This window comes from Erpetoichthys calabaricus, chromosome 5 (assembly GCF_900747795.2).
Source record: "Erpetoichthys calabaricus chromosome 5, fErpCal1.3, whole genome shotgun sequence".
Lineage (NCBI taxonomy): Eukaryota > Metazoa > Chordata > Cladistia > Polypteriformes > Polypteridae > Erpetoichthys > Erpetoichthys calabaricus.
Window position 1 is genome coordinate 62,359,488 of NC_041398.2, and position 17,335 is coordinate 62,376,822.

At 37.8% G+C, this 17,335-nt stretch overlaps 1 protein-coding gene across 1 annotated transcript in view; it reads left to right on the plus strand.

Moving 5' to 3' along the window:
• The first annotated feature begins 401 nt into the window (after positions 1-401).
• st3gal5 (ST3 beta-galactoside alpha-2,3-sialyltransferase 5) overlaps positions 402-17,335 on the plus strand; it is an 87,369-nt gene continuing 70,435 nt past the window's right edge. Inside the window, exon 1 of the mRNA XM_028801581.2 lies at positions 402-545. The gene's annotated coding sequence lies outside the window, so the exon portion shown is untranslated. The remainder of the gene's footprint in view (positions 546-17,335) is intronic.

A 17,335-nucleotide genomic window follows, 5' to 3' on the forward strand; every position in this document is an offset into this window, starting at 1 on the left:
TTTTAATAAATTAAGACACGTAATTTCTTTTAATTTCTTTTACAGAATGGTGTCATTTTAAAGCCTGTTAATACTGACATTCCAAACTTAACCTGCCTGTCTCTATACACCTCAAACCACCGAAAATCATAAGATACTGCACGTACGTTAGACGTTTTTCTCATGGTTGACATCGAATTAAAATAAACAAGAAAATTCCTTCAGGCCAATCAATTTTTTAAGTACCTCCACATTTTACAAAGGCAAATTATTTTTAAAGCAGTTAACGGATTCACTACAGGGTAACTGTCGCATGTAATTATAATGTGTTCGTACGCACATCACCCAGCTGTCGGACAGAGCTGTAACTGCTTCAGTAATTTGTTTGTTGGCCTGTCAAACAAGCGAGTTCAGCCAATCAAAAATGTAATGGGAGGGTGCTATAATACAGTACAAGCCGGGCTCCCGAAAATTGTCTGTTCGATAACTGTGAGTGGGGGGTTTGCTTGAAGAGTAATGTGTGGCGATGCATCCTTATTGTGGATTCCTTACAATGAAAGCTAAAGGTATGCGGAGTTATTTAATTCTATTATATGTCCGTCCGATTTTAAGAGGGTCTAGACTCATGGCATGTTATATAAAGAAAGGCATTCCAGGGATTTGGAGGACGTGCTTTCTTCTTCGGGTTAAAGAAAATACATCGCATGGAAATGATTTAGTTATTTTATTCTTGCAAAAGGGTTAAGTGTGTTTGGTGTCTTTGTAGCCGAAAGGTGTATTTATTTACGCGCGTTTTCGTTATTTTATTGTTTAATTAACGCATCGATTCTCTGCGGATGGTAATGCACTCCACTGATCACTGACAATGCCCGTTTCTCATGGCCAGCCTACAGAAAGAAAGCGCAACGTTTTGAACTTTTGTTTTTTTATTGGCATCTCCAACGCAGGATACGGCTGTCAAATGTCTTTTAAACATATCTTTTTCTTTTATACGTAACCGTGGAAAACCATCGTCTTAGCCCGGTAAGAGTCACTGAGAACTCAGGTTGAATGGCGAACCTTAGAACCGCTACACTTACTACCTCTGCGGGGTTGCCGAAGATGGGAGGCCTGCTGCCCACAAGAAGTGGAATTGTTGCGAGTTTTTATAAACAACATTCATTTCATAAGTTCACGCTACCTATTTCTGATGGGTCGCGGTGGATGGGAGGCAGAGAGACACATTTATCAGTCTTCTTATTGTGTTTCGGTCAGGGCAGAATGCTTTTTGAAACGACGTGTGAACGTTAATGCTATGCTAGTTACTAAGAATTATTTCCTTCAGGTTAGCGTTACGAGACGACGATAACATCACATCAGTAAACCTTTAGCATTCAAGAGGGACCCCCAATCAATTGTGAAAATAAGCAGAAGATGCCCGTTGTCGAATAAACCTCCACGAACTCAGCGCATCAATACCATTTATGTGTAATGTAGCGCCTTTAATAACATGTTCTTGGAAACATAATATGTAAACCAAACGTTAATTAATTTATTTTCTATATTCTTATATAAACAAGGAACAAAGGTACCGTGAAATTTAGAAAGAATAGAAATTTATCTTCTTACTGATAGTCAATTTGCAATATAAATGATTTAAAATAGTTAAGTCGATCCACAGCTATTATATGTTTCTCATTGTAATTCATTTTGAGCTACTAATCTGGTTTTGGTTTTTGTATTTCTTTGTTCTTACGTATAATAGTTTTTTTGTTGTATAAGATTGGTTTCTCATTTATAATAAATAATATGTAAGATTCTAGGTATATTTACTGCATGACTAGTGGAATAATTGTTTAATTTTTTTATGGATATTTTTTCTGTACTGAATGGCTGATGCTTTACATTTTCTAATTGTTCAGTATATTTAATTGTGTTACTTTTCCTGTCTACTCCTTTATATAAACAATCTTATGCTTTTAGTATATGAAGTTCTTTAGAACCTTATGTACAAATGATCAGCACTTTTAGGCATTTCTGTGAAGCTGAACATCTTACGTTGGCTGAAGCAAACACCAGCCACTCACTTCACTTGAATGTGCTGTCACTTAAGTTAAGATTTCTCTTTATTAGTAAAATTATGTGAGGTGTTTTAGCATTGTATTCCCCAGGTTAGATGTTAAGTATATAAATTTGAAGACCACTGCCTGTTTTCCTTTTGCGCTTCATACAGAATGCCACATGGAAACAAATTCACCCTCCAATGTATTATTTAATCTAGTGTTGTACATATACTACATAGTGTAATAAGTTTAATTTAGTTAAAAATAAACATTAACAATTTGCCAGATTTAGTTTTGTATTTTTAAGATTAGATTGGTTGAGGTAAAGGGACAAATTGTCAATCAGACAGAAGAAAAGTTTTAATGGTTGTACATTTTTAAATTCCATTTTTAATAATTCATTAATAATAACCAAGAGATAAAGTGGTGGTCAAGATTTTCAAATTTTTTAGTTGTTTTTTTATATAATCTTTTGAGGGCGGCAGACATTGATTTTCATGTGTTAAAAGGATGGTGAAAGTCATATGCGGGATGGGAGCATGGATAAAGAAACTGTGTATCACTGCAACAGTGTGCAAAGATTTTTCTGTTCTCTGCAGATATGTGCTAATGGGTTTAAGGATCCAGTAATCTTTTAGGTTCGTTAAAGGGTCTGCACTCCATGCTTTCACATTAGTTTAGGGAAAGACTTACCGTTAACACATGTTCTATCCTCGCTATATAAAACAGAGTTGTAGTAAATAACAAATTAACTGCAATAATTATTGGTTGGCAGTGGGTGTTGCAGGTCAAAAAATGCAGAGTAGTTCTTTAATCAGGTTCTGCCTCAGTGCTGCAAATTCCTCTCACTCCTGTCATCATGAATTGCTACTGCATGTGCATTCCATGTTTCTTGCTTTGATGTAAATTGTTATAGTAGTACAGTTTTGTTGTGTGCTGGAACATGTTGGGGGTATCTATATAATGAAAAGTCAAATGGTATTGCAAAAGAGGCAATTAAAATGCCATAGGTTGATATAATGGGTAGTATGATGAAAACAATTTTAAGGGTAGCGGTGGGATGAATGTCTGAGGACTGAGTATTATGAATTACAGAAAGTATTCAGACCCTTCACTTTTTATACATTCTGTTATTTTGCAGCCTTATGCTAAAATAATTTAATTTTTCCCTAATCAAGCGACACTCAATACTTCAGAATGGCAAAATGAAAACACAAATTTATTAGGAGGAGGAGGAGGTGGGGAGCATACTCTGAATGCATGTTGTCGCACCCACCACACGACGAACCACCTAGATTGAGACCTGAGTGCAGCGAGTGACGCCTCACCACTACACTGAAACAGTATGAGGTTTTGTACAGTGGCTGGAGTGCCAATCCTGCCACCAACCCCCAAGTTTTCTCTGAAAGTTAGAGGACCTGCTTGCAGGGCTGAATGTAGATTAACGTCAAACCCACGACGAAGCAATTGCAGATTAAGGGACTTGCTCAAGGGACTTGCCGGCGCAGATCCCTAGCTTCAGATCCACCACTCCACCCACTGATCTAGTCAAGGCTACAAAATTTTTTGCAGTATTGAAGGCTTCCAAGAGCATAGTGACCTCCATAATTCCTAAATGGAAGAAATTCGGAACAACCACAACACTTCCTAGATCTGACTACCAGGCCAGACTGAGCAATCAGGAGGAGAATAGCCTTGGCAAGAGAGGTTATCAAAGAACCTAGTGGTCACTCTGGCTGATCTCCAGAGAACCTGTGTGGAAATGGGAGAAACTTCCAGAAGGATAGCCACCACTGCAAAACACTCCATTAATCTGGCCTTTATGGCAGGGTATCCAGACAACATGTGAAAGTCTGCTAGGAGTTTTAAAAAAGGTGCCTAAAGGACTCTAACTATGACAAATGATTCTCTGGTTGGATAAAACCAAGATTGAAAGTATGGCCTCAGTGTGAAGATTCACATCTGGAGAAAGCCAGGCATTGATCATCATCTGTGTAATACCATTATAATGATGAAGTGTGGTGATGGCAGCATCCTCCTGTAGGATTGTTTTTCAGCAAAAGGGGCTGTGGGAGACTAGTTGTGGTAGAGGGAAAACTAAATGGAACAAAGTACAGTGTTATCCTTATTGAAAACCTGCTCCAGAGCACTCTGGACCTCCGGCTAGGCTGAAGGTTCACCATGCAAATAGGGCAGTGACACTAAACACAACGCAAAGATGACACAGCATTCTTGAGTGGTCCATTCAGAACCCGGATTGCAAAATAGTAAAGGGTGTGAATACTTGTGTCAATGTGATAGGTCAGGTTTTTATTTTTAATTAATATACATTACTCCCTAAAATTCCCTTCTTTTACTTTTTAGTTCATGAGTATTAAGTGTTGCTTGAAGTGATGTAAAAATTAATTTAAATGATTTTAGCAGAATGTGGCAACATAATGAAATATAGTATAAAAAGTGAAGGGGTCTGAGAACTTTTTGAAAGGCGCTATATGTAACTCAATGCACAAAAGGCATTTTCTAAGTGCAAAGAGGCAGGAGGAAACATAGTTTACAAGAATGAGGTTTGGCCACAGCACAAAAGGCATTTTCTAAGTGCAAAGAGGCAGGAGGAAACATAGTTTACAAGAATGAGGTTTGGCCACAGTGGTTTGATTTCAGTTTAGCTGGTATGAGAAAATGTGGTGGTGGTGGTGGTGGTGTGTATGACATTTACAGGTTGAAAGAAGCAATAGAATATGTGATAAGACATGTCATGTTTTAACATTTAAGGGAAATTACCAGTATAATGTATAGTTCTGTATCATTTGGAGTGATAGATATTTTAAGAGTGAAGGATGGATCAAGAAGAGTGCATAGGGCTTTATTTGAATTTTGAGCTAAAACAAGTATAGGTCATAGAATGTGCTTCTTACCAAATCTGCCCCACACTCCAGCCCAGTAGATGGCAGGAATGCACCTTGTGTTGGGATATGAGCAGCTATAAATACATCAAAGAATTTTGTATGGTTCAATATTAACGTTAAATCCAGTGGTATTCATGTCTAAATTTCAGCTTCCATATGTTAAATTTCTACCCAGTTTAACTGCAAAAATAAAGTGCTTTATTACAGTTGTAACATTCAGGTCACATAGAAAACTGAATTGAAAAACTCCATTCATTCATTTTCTAACTCAAGAGTTCATTGTAAACAATACCTGTCCTTGCAGAATTTGGCACTAACCCGTGTATGGCACTGGTTTACCTCAGGTCACTTCGATTTATGTTCAGTCAGATTTACAGTTGTTAATTAACTTAACATGCATGTCTTTGGCATGCAGGAGAGAAACAAAGAGAAAAACCTACAAAAAATGGGGAGAGTGTAAAAACAGCAGAGATGGTATCAAAGCTAAACATCAGAAGTAGTACATGGCACTGCTGCTTCAAAGGCTTTAACCAATGTACCAGTACCTATTTAAAAAATATTAATCTTACACTTATCTTAAATTAGAGAATATTGCTAATATCTCCGTAATACCTCAAACATATTTAAGACCTCACTTATTAAAAGGCTGTTTGGCAAGAGAGCTTGCCTTCTACATTACCTGTAAATGTCTTTGTTGGACTACATATCGAGAACCAGCTTGAGTTTTTGTTTGAGATTGATGACATGTTGAAATTCCCTTAATAACTTTTGCTTTAGCATGTAATATACCATCTGTTCATCTTCCTAACCTGGTTATCATGGGCAGGGTTCACAGGCAGCTGGAGCCTGTCCTAGCATGAAATTAATTTCTATATTAGATAGATAGATAGATAGATACTAGCTAATTACCTTATGTATTCATCCAAACAACACATGTAACCATTGATGCTTTTGCTGGATTATAGCCAACCTACATCAGCTTCTTTGGCCACAGATCTTTCATGGCTGTTTAAGAGACAGCTTGCGATACTTTGCAATGAAAAGTAAGCCCATGTTATCTAATTTACTCAAAAAGCTTCTGCACAGTATGCAAAATGTTATCTTTTTAGGTGGATCAGCTTAAAAATACAGATGCTAAGAGCAAAGAAGTTAGATAAGATCTTAATTTGTTATAGATCTTTATACAACTCTTGACATTTCTTTCTGTGTCAATCAGAACACAGGCTTCATTGATGAAATTTAATGCATTATGCAACCTAAACTGTATTGGTTAGTTTCAGAATCATGTGACAAATGAGAATGAAAGGAATTCGCAGAAGGAATGGGTGGTGCTGAGAGAAAGGGCCTAAATTGCTTTCCATTAATGGTAATTTCTTTGCTTTGGACGAAAAAGGTAAAAACAGTTTGCCAAGGCATTAGACAGTTATGCCAGTGTCTTAGTAGGGATACTATTAAAGCACAGTTTTCAGTTTAATATTTAACCCTGCTTTTCAATTAGTGCAGTTAGTTGTTTTGAGAATATGAATCATTAATGAAAATTGTAACAAAAAATAATAGAATCTGAAACAAGCTGGAACCCTTGTGGAACTAAGATACTTTTTTTGCTTGCTTTATGTGCAGATCAGGATTTTGAAAAATAATAAAGTATTACAAAGTGTGTTTATTTTAGTACATTTACTTACCTGGAGTAAGGGTTGGTCAATAAAATAAATTGAAGAATTAATATATTCCTTGTTAATGGTAATCATCAAAGTAGGTAATTTCCGATTAAGTGTTTTGTAGAACTTCAGTCTTGAGGGCTGCACATGACTGTATTTTAATCTTAATCCTACCTGTATTCTGAAGGTTTCATCAATCTCCTGCACATTTACATGCAGAACCAACTTCACTCCTACCAGCTATTGCTTGCAGCACCAAAATTATATTTCTTACCTCAATATAACAAGTTGGGTCTCGCCTCTTGGAAAACATACTCCTTCTAAATGACAATCCAGGTACTGTGTAAATTTAGAATAAACTGTGCCAAAAAACCATTGTATTACTGAATAGCCTGACAAATTAAAGTAATAACCGTTGTCACTTTTGTGTTTGCTATGAATGTTGGCTTCGTTGATCTTTTTGCAATGATGCATGATGAGTGATATTTACTTTAAATGTTCCTAACAACAAGCAAATGACTCATAATTGACATTGTAAAATAAATACCTGTCTGTTTTTATTTTGTTATTTTTAATAGGTTTATTTTTATACAATAATTTTTTAACTTGTTCATTGTTGACAATGTTGTTTCAAACCTAAGTTTTTTTCTAATTTAGGCACTGTGAGTGTCCTTATTGATTGCTGTGTTGGCACATTGCCTAAGACAGTGAGCTGTAGCTGAAAAAGATAATCTTGTATTTTTGCAGTAAATTCACAGACCATCCCCCCACCTGTAGCACCAAAATTACATGAAAAGGTTAAATTGGTTTACATCAGGCCTCTAGATAAGGTAGCATGCACAAATGGCTGACAGAATTTCTTGTTAGCTGTGTTTTGTGCAAAACCTTGCCATAGGCAAATCTCAACCAAACACTTGAACAGCTAATTTACCATATATTCTCAACCTGCAGGTTTAATTGAATTAGACTGGAAATCACAGTATATCCATGTGCTATTACCAATCCACAAAATCGGTGTCAGTGTTTTGCATTAAGTATATTTGTGAAGTTCATGTTTTTGAGAACTTTCAGAGTTGCCAAGTCTACTTTAAAATTAGTATAGAATATTGATGCTCTTGTGCAAATGCAAAATCAGCTTGGTGCTATTCCTAAAATGTGTCTTTGTTAACTTTTTTAACAGTACATCATTGCACAATACTATTCACATCTGTACATTTTTTGTCATTATTATTAACATACTCTTTGCCCTCTAAGATATGTATTATCTGTACATTTTTTACTTCATTTTCAGTTATTTTATCATTTTCTTTCATTCAAAGAATATTACAGTACATTATTCACATAGAAAAGAAATTTCTTAAAAATACTGTACTTGCATACAAATACTTGTAGCCATTTAAGAATACTGTAAATATCTACATAATACTGTATGATGCTGTTTTATTATCCATATTACTAACCGAGAATGGTAAACCGGATGGCATGGACGCAGGTTTACTAACTAAACCTGTGCAGGCGCGTACAGCTCAACTAACGGAAATAGCAAATAAAACAACCGCCATATTGTGAGTGGCACTACTGCGGAGTGAAGTTAGGAATAATGTGCTGCTTGGGATTGTACAAACCGCTGAACGCTTTACACCAAATTCAAACACAATACAGCTCAACGATACACACACGAGCCCAACTGCATAAGATCAATGAACACAGGCGCCTACAACGCGTGTCTGAAACTGCGGAAGCAAAGCAGGCACGGATTAAGACACTACGGGGTCCGCAAAGGTCCACAAAGATAGTACGGAATATATAAGAGCACACCGATCAAAAAAAAAATCAATCGTGTAAAAGCACATAGTACACACAAATCATGTGCTTTCAGTGCATAGAAAGCGTATAAGGACAATACGGAGAATAGAGACCCAAAGGCATTGGAGAGAAAAAAAGGCAGATAAGAGATTATGAAAGCTGTGGAATTCGAAAGGCTCAAACAAACAATGGCGCGATACACATGCAGACAAAGGTACAGAATATGAAAGCAGTAAAATTCGAAAGTATTGTAGCGTCCCACCCAGGTTGAGGGCTTTTTGGTTTTAAGTAACTGTTAGGTCCGATTGAGGGAAGGCGGAGTACAGCACGGAGGACTGATAGCGGGGTATTGATTTCATGCGGTAAGGGGGGGTGTTGGAGAGGGTGCTAGAAAGTTGTGTTTGGGGTTAGGAAGTCAGCGATTGTTCAGGTAAAACTTTTGTGACATTTTATCATGTCAGTCACTACAGTATCAAAGAAAAGATAGAAACGATTGCATTACCGCAAACAAAAGGTGATTAATCATCAGAGCCAGGTGTAATTGAAAAAATACCAGGACAAATTGAGGTCTGAAAAAAAGAGTAGACAACAAAGACTTTTCGCATTCGCATCATTCAATGGACAAAACGTGGATTTACACAATAATGGACCATATGCTATGAGAATCTGTGGTCCCACAACAGTTACAGGAACGACAAGTTAAATTTCAAAGAGTACACAATTCGGTCGGGTGTATATTGATGATCTCGGAGAAGCGATGCACATTTTAACAGGCAAAAAGAAAGGTGATGTATATATTCCGCGAGTAACCTTACACACCAAAGGAGATCGTGATATGCCATTCGTAGTAAAATGTTTACAGTTTACCGTGAGAATAACTTTTGCTATGACAATCAATAAATCACAGGGAGAAACAGAAACAATATTCACTCACGGGCACTTATACGTTGCATTGTCACAATGTGTCTCCAAAAAATATTGTTTTTAATGAGGCTTTAAAGTAAAAGTCAAAATAATGAAATTGAAACAATTCCAAAACAAAACATGTAAAATTGTATATCCAATTAACCAAACACTGGGGTTGGCGAGCGAAGCCCCCTAGTGTTATTAGATCACCTTTTAGAATGCACCTAGGTGCCGGGGCAGGAAGGAACGTCTCAACCAACTGTGTAACTGCTGCCTATAGCTGATAGTAATGCTGGGCGGTATACCAGTCCATACCAAAAACCGTTTTTTATTTTTGATATGATACGGATTTTTCTTATACTGCAACACCGGTTTAAATAGCCTAAACAACGTTTGGAACGTGGCGCAGCGGGAAACTGTTTAAGAGGAGACCTTTTTCACTGCTGCACTGCTTAACACGGAGTACATGTGTTAGTGGAGGTATTGAACGGTGAAAATGGAGATAGAACATTCTGAAACTGAAGCTGTATCAGACGATAAAGTTGAACATGATGACATAGAAGAACTTTTGCAGAAAAAAGGAGCCTTGTCTGTTGTCTGGAGATACTTAGGTTTTAAAAGGTCGGATGTGGACCATTATGTTCAAATGTGTGGATACTGTTTCTATACTACTGGATAATACTGCAAGCCATAAGGGTTAGCTCTTAAAAACCACGCAAGAACAATAATATAGAGGCGAACATAACAACAGGTTTATCCTCTTACCTTTTAGGTTGCCTATACCAAAGATTGTGAATTACACAGAGCACATTCTCATTTCCTTACAATATTCTCTATTCTTTAGGCATGCTGAGGAAGCAACTCTAGTCCAAGAAAATAAAGACTGCAGGTATTTGCCAATTTTTGCACAAGCCTTCTTTGGGACATTTACCCTTTTATTAATGATAGTTTGATCGGGATAGGTGGATATATGCAGAGCATGCTGTTAGTGATCAAGAGGTTAGGAATCCAGTCATTTTCCCAAAGCAAAGTCATATCACCCAATTGTTACTAGGTCATTAACATAAAAAGGTGAAGCACTGGGGTGACGGCTAACAGAGACAGCTATTAGGGTTTGTGCATTATTGCTGGCAAGAAGTTGGTAAACTCTGTTGTTCCTGACCTTGCAAACTTAGAAGAAAGTAGCAGGTGTAGACGACGGCAGACCTTCCACAGGAACATCTAAGCAGTTCTCTTGTCTTTACCTAAGTGTGTTTAGATATTTTTGGCCGTTGGACAAGAGTGATCATCTGGCATGCTAGAGGAGGTGCAACTTGAAGAAAGCAGTGGGCCATTCCTTTTACATGTACAGTATGAGTAACATAGCGGTACATATAGAAGTTCTCACTTGAGCTTTGTAAGTTTCCAAAGTTTGACATTTTTCAGGCATATACTGACAATTTTTGGCTGTTTCATAGGTTGTTTTTCATGTGTTTTTAAAGAAGTGTTTTGCAGGTAGAATATGAGTAACATAATTTCCTGTCACCATTTTGTGGGTTCTGAGGCATTCTTGTATTGTAAGCTGATTGTTGTTTCTTCAGAATGCCTTATGTGACTTTTTAGTGCTTTTTATGCTGGTGATGATAGTACTGAAGAGGAGCTGTCATTCAGCATTGTGAGTGTAGATGTTTGTTGTGTCTGGTTGCAGTAATACAGTAATGGTCATTTTAATTACACTTTTATTCTTGAATTTATGTTAACAATATTGAAATCTTTCAAAAGCAAACTGCAAACTTAATAAATTTAGGGACATTTCCCTTTCTGTCTGCCTGAAATTAAAACCTACACATGGGCATAGACTTAAGAGCTGTCAAGCTACATGTGCAATGCCACTCCTTATTCAGGAGAAGATCCCAGGGAGAAAGACTTTGCGAGACTAAGGTCATAAAGCTTACGGTGCCATTTCTTGACAACGGCAGAACTGTAACAACAGTTGCGTATGGTGTGACAGGAGCTTCCACTTGTAGCTAAAGTCATTCCCGTACTGAAGTAGCATTGCACATGCACTTTTTTAGCCCGTGTCGATCAAACACAGGAAGCTCTGCAGTCTACTTGTGACTTTATGCTGTAGGAAGATAAGTAAATAAATCAAGATAAATATGTAAATAACATTCGATCTGGCTTTTATATAAGTAGCATATAAATATTTTTTTTATATAAGGACCATCACAAAACATAATCACAAACAGGACTTTGCACGATGCTACTGTAAGCCTTGCTTTTTCTATGAAGGACATGCGTGTGTCAGATTCACTGGCAGGATGACGCCCAACCTGTTGCTGCATCCAAACGGTGCCATCTTTCGCCTTTACGCCTGGTGCAGCTGCATTGCTCTTATGTGTGAATGGACGTTTCTTACGGGTAGTGCTTCTGTTCTCTTTCTCCAATGTAGAACCCTCATCGTCATTTAAGTTCACCTCAGTTATAGCACGTCTTTAATTGAAAACGTAGCAGTGTCAGATCGGGGGACGAGAGAGTAAAAGAATTTATCCAAGTACCATAAATTTTCACCGGCTGTTACAGATTCATATCAAAAGTATGTTTTTATTATATAATAGTAATAAAAGTAGCAGCTCACTACTCAAAATGGTAAATGTTGGAGGACCCAGAAATTGAACCTACAACCTCATGGTTATGGGGCGGTGGTTGCTACCACTACACTAACCAAGCAGACTTGTCTACTTTGTACCCTAAGCCAACTTCTTTTTCTACGGTTGTATTCTTGAAAAAAAATGCCCTTGGTTTGTTATACTTGTACATTTTGTGAAAGTGTTTATTTGATATTTGGACTTCAGTCTTCACGTATTACACACTTAATGTCTTCATTTTGTTAATTATTACTAAAACATGAAAAACGTTTCTTTTTTAGTTATGTGTTCAACAATTCCTGCCTCACATTTCCTGTTATCCTACATTTACATAGACATGGAGCACACATGAAATGTATGTGTTCCAAATAATGATACATTATATACCCTATACAACTCCAGGCACCTCACACCCAGATAAACGAACTTGAGCTGGGAGAAATTTTTGACCAACTTGAGCAGCAGCGGTGGGTGGATGGAATAGCAGGCTGGTTGCCGCTTTTGCTGATCAGCATGCTTACAAAACAAAACATGCTGATGGAGAGGTGCAAAGGAATTTAAGGTGGCCCGGGATTACGAGTTTTTTCGTAGGCTTCAGGGATTCTAGTGTTAAGCTAAAGCCAAATAATGCTGTGTTCTGTACACTAGGGCTGCAACGATTATTCGACGTTTTCGACGACGACGACTACAAAAAATTGTCGTCGTAGATTTTATATTGTCGACGCGTCATGAACAGAACCTGAACCTTCAATAGAGGCATCAGTCATAAAGAACCACATTGGTTTTTATAACTGCAATGCACTACATGAACATCTGGGGGCAGTATTGTTTGTTGTTGTTTGTCAAGACTGCATACAGTCCTACCAACGAAGAAGAACGTCTGAGGATAAGAAGAATGTAGAGGAAAATAAACGTGGTTGCAATGGCGAGTCGGATAGAGGAGGAGGAAGGAGATGGAAAAAAATTGAGACAGAAACTTTCTGAAGCGTGGGAGTACTTCACCGAAAAAAAAAAAAAAAAGTTGAATGCAGATTATGCAAAGCGGATCTTTCTTTTCATGGCAGCACCACCGCGATGCATGAGCATCTGAAACGCAAGCATCCTGGAGCTGTGATGCTGCCGTCTCTTGAGACGTAAGTTTTAGCGAGTAAAGTTAGTGTCACGTGTTAACGTTGATGTTTGTACTATAATGTGTATATCAAGGTTTCGACAATGATAGTTAACCCTTAAACGGACACATACTTGGGGGTTAATGCACCCCTGGATGCCAAATAATTTTTAGCTGCACTTTTTAAGTAAATGTCACAATTCACAAAGAAAATGTGAATTTTTAATGGAACGCGTATTTTTCTTTCATGCAAAGAGCATCACGATTACTGCAACACTGATCATTTTACACACTGCAAATGAACTGCAAAAACTATAAAAAAAAATCAAAAAAAACTACTGCAATAATCTATTATTATATGTTCAAGGTACAACTGAAGCCATTGATGAAATTCAGTAAATCACTGAGCCAACTATGCTTGAACTGGCTTCATGCAAACACACAGAGGTAAGCGCTGATGATTGCAGGCTCGTCTAGTGCATCGGCTGAATCCCAGAGACAGTAGTGCTGCAGTTCTGCCGGTGCCGGTCATGAGCTGGCTGCTCAACGAATATACGGCACTGACTGATCAGCTCCGGAGTGCTGGCAAATTGCTCTGTGAAGCAAATATAGCGGTTGCAGGGTTCAATGAATGTACGTCGCCGAATATACTTGGCTCCTGCGTGCTGGCAAATTACACTGAGATCCAACTATAGCCGGTTGCAGCATTCAGCGAATATACATCGCCAAATATACTCGGCTCCGGCGTGCTGGCAAATTGTACTGAGAAACAACTTTAGCCGGTTGTGGAGTTCAATGAATGAACGTCGCTAAATGTACTCGGCTTCAGCATCCTTCCAAATTGCACTGGAAGCCGACTCCAGCCGGTTCCGGCGGTTTAAGGGTTAAGTTAATATAATTTCAGTTATGTTTGCTAACATGTTTGGAGCTATAGTAAATGAGTGAATAGGTGTAGCTGAGCTGTCCTAGTATTTTCTTCTTCTTTTTTCGTATAATATTTGAGTTCATATGAATAGTAAACCATCTCTAACTAACGTTAGGTAACTTGTGTTTTGGAGTATATCCGTAATTAGCTTGTTACATATTTTAGTCTGTTATTTTTTTATTTTGGCATATTATAGTACATCATGTGATAAACTACAACACTTTTCGTTTAGAGTGTGATGATTAAAACATCTTTATCTGCAAAATCATTCTTGTGTATTCCTGCTACCTCTACTCCCTCTGAGTGTCTCTTCTCAGCAGCTGGGAACATTGTCTCAAAAAAGAGAGCCAGCCTCACAACAGAGCATGTCGAAATGCTCACGTTCCTGCACTGCAATCAGGAATATATGAACTGAATCTTTTATAAACTGTACATTATTGTTTTATTTTATTTGAATTGAAGCTTTATTTAAACTTTTGGACTTTAAGACACACCAGTGGCCATTTGTGGTTAAGTTAAATGCACTTTTTTTGTTTAAAGACTATGTGCACTTTAGTTTGTATCCTCTTTAATAAAATCCCTGTGTGCGTCCATGTGTCCGTGTGTGTGTCTTCTGGTGAAGTGTGCGTGCGCGGGGCACTCTTTAATAAAGGACATCATTGCTGGGGAGAGTGGTGATTGGGTACTCACGACCGTGCACATAAAATCTGTTGATGGGGAGACGCCACACATACAATAATCAGCTGCACGCCAGCACAGATTAAAATACTGGCTGGGGAACTGCACAGTACTTGCTGGAGAGACGCCACAGCCACGATTATCAGCTGCACGCCACACATTACATCACTTCCTGGGGAGACTCTGCTGATTGCCCACTGTTGTGACAGAAAATTAAATGCATATTATGGACAAGGCGGAAGTACAGGGAAGGGCGGAATGAGTGGCAGAGTCACCGGCCTCTAGCAGATGCTTCAAAGGCCGCCTGACGCGTCACACAAGACAGAGAGGGTGGGACCTAAAAAATATCGTGTGGCTGATCCAATCGGGTTTTGGTAAATTAGGTAACACCTAAAACATAAGGCACGAAAAATCCAATCGGGTACTGACACGTGGGATTAGTGTTTGTTGTTGTGCAAGTGTTCACTCTGAGGATGTCAGATTTGCGATTAAGAAGCTTGGCCTGGTAAAGTATAAAGTGTCAGTCGTTGAAGGGGTTTTACTAAATATACGAATTTTCATGATATTACAATAGGATGACTTTTAAAAGTAGATTTATTTTTGCGCACATAAAATCCATTGCTGGGGAGATGCCACACATACAATAATCGGCTGCACGCCAGCACAGATTAAAATACTTGCTGGGGAACTGCACAGTACTTGCTGGAGAGACGCCGCAGCAAGCTAAAATAAAGAGAGGCAGGATAGGAGATCTTCAAACGGACACAACGCATCAATCAACAGCCACAGAGGAGAGGATAAATGTAATATTAATTATACTTACTGTATTGTCATATACGTTTCTATTTTAATTTTATTATTATTTTACTTTAGGCTTCTTGCAAAAATATATTTTTGACAAAAAAAAATTAAGACAAGAAACAGAATGAGGTCAAGGTCCCTTGCCATTTAATATAGACTGTTCCTACTAATGTTTATGCACTACTGTTCTAGCGCCCGTTATTGTAACGGGCTTAATGTCTCGTTGTTTAACGTATTTCTTTTTTATCGTGATGGTCACACTAATATAAAACATCTGATTATTTTCAAAATCATATGTTTCACTGGTGGTTATTTTAATTTGATTGTTATTAATTTTAATCGTGTTAATGCAGAAACATCAGGGTGACATTCACAGGTGGACAGATGTGAGCATTTGAGGTAAGACATGCAGTAGAGCCCAGAACAGGATGTGTAACCACAGGTCGCAGGCATCGAAAAAGAAATTGAACGATTAGTCGACTACCAAAATAATCATTAGTTGCAGTCCTACTGTACACTCTGTAAATATGAAATGGGATATCATAGCAGCAAAACAGCTATACAGGAGCATCTAAGACAGAAGCATTCTGGAGTTTTCTATGAAGACTCTGCCAAGATAGTGCTGTATGTTCTAGTTACTTTTGTTAGTTCTGATTGGTAAATCACTGAACTCTGAATCCCAGTCCATTCAAGGTGAAGGAACTGTGGCAACATCCTTAAATGTTTTAAGTTTTTAGTTTTATACTCTTAACATCATGTTTTATTTTCTGCCACTTTATTCATTAAAAGTATTCAGAACCACAGGATGGCTTATTACACGTGTGCCGTTTACTTCCTTTATCTATATACCATTATATACTTACCATAATATGCAGGTAATCCTATCAGCCTTACATTTAAAATAACAGTTGTCTCTGTAGATGCTACATGTTATTTATTATATTAGTTGATGAATCGAAAACATAATCGCTAGACTAATCATTTAAAAATTGTTGTTGGGTGCAGCCCTAGTGAATGGTTACCAATGTAAACTTGCAACCCCAAAGGTAATAACGGAGTGCTTCACCCACCCATTTTATTGCAAGACATTCTTATTCATTAATAGAATAATTGCATTCCCTAATCAACAATTTATGGCTTGAATACATAATGGGGTGTTCCTGGTCATCAAAGACCTAAGATAATACGACACCCAGTCTGGACACACTTATTAAGTTCTGTTGCTAAAATAAGTACGACCTAAGTCATAGAGTTCAGGGTGCTTCTTGACCAGGTCTCACCCCTTGGAGAGTTTTCAGTGACATGTTTTTTTTCCTGTGTAATTTAGAAACTTCCTATATCATTTCTGGCCCTTCCCACAGGAAGGTGTAGTGATGTCTTATAAAAATGCTGCAAAAAATGTTTTTTTCTTTAGCCAGCATTTTACAAGGTTATTTATTCATTTCAGTGGATCAACCCTTTGGTTGAAACTGCTTGAAAACTGCTGTAGACATGAGTTTTCTAAACTGTTCTTTGTTAAAACATGTAGACATGAATGGAGTCATTCAAAATAAGGGCAAATAACTTAAGGTGTGTTCTTCTCTAGCTTTAAAACACTAGAAAAAACATTTGTGTGAGAATGGGCTCATTGAGTCCATGGAATCTACCAGCTGCATCAATGTATCAATGTTCTGCAAAGGTTTTTTTTGCCATGAAAGACCCAGTCAAACAGCTCAGGTCAGATTGGGGAGCCAATTTTGTTTGAGCTAGTTTAATATTGGGCATGGGGCATGATGCTAGCAGCAGTAGTATTTCCTTGTGGCATCTCTACGAGAATGACTGTATATGTAAGTTCAACTCCCCACATGTATCACACATGAAGGGTGCATTGGAGTGCATGGTTGGTGTAAGCCAATGAAT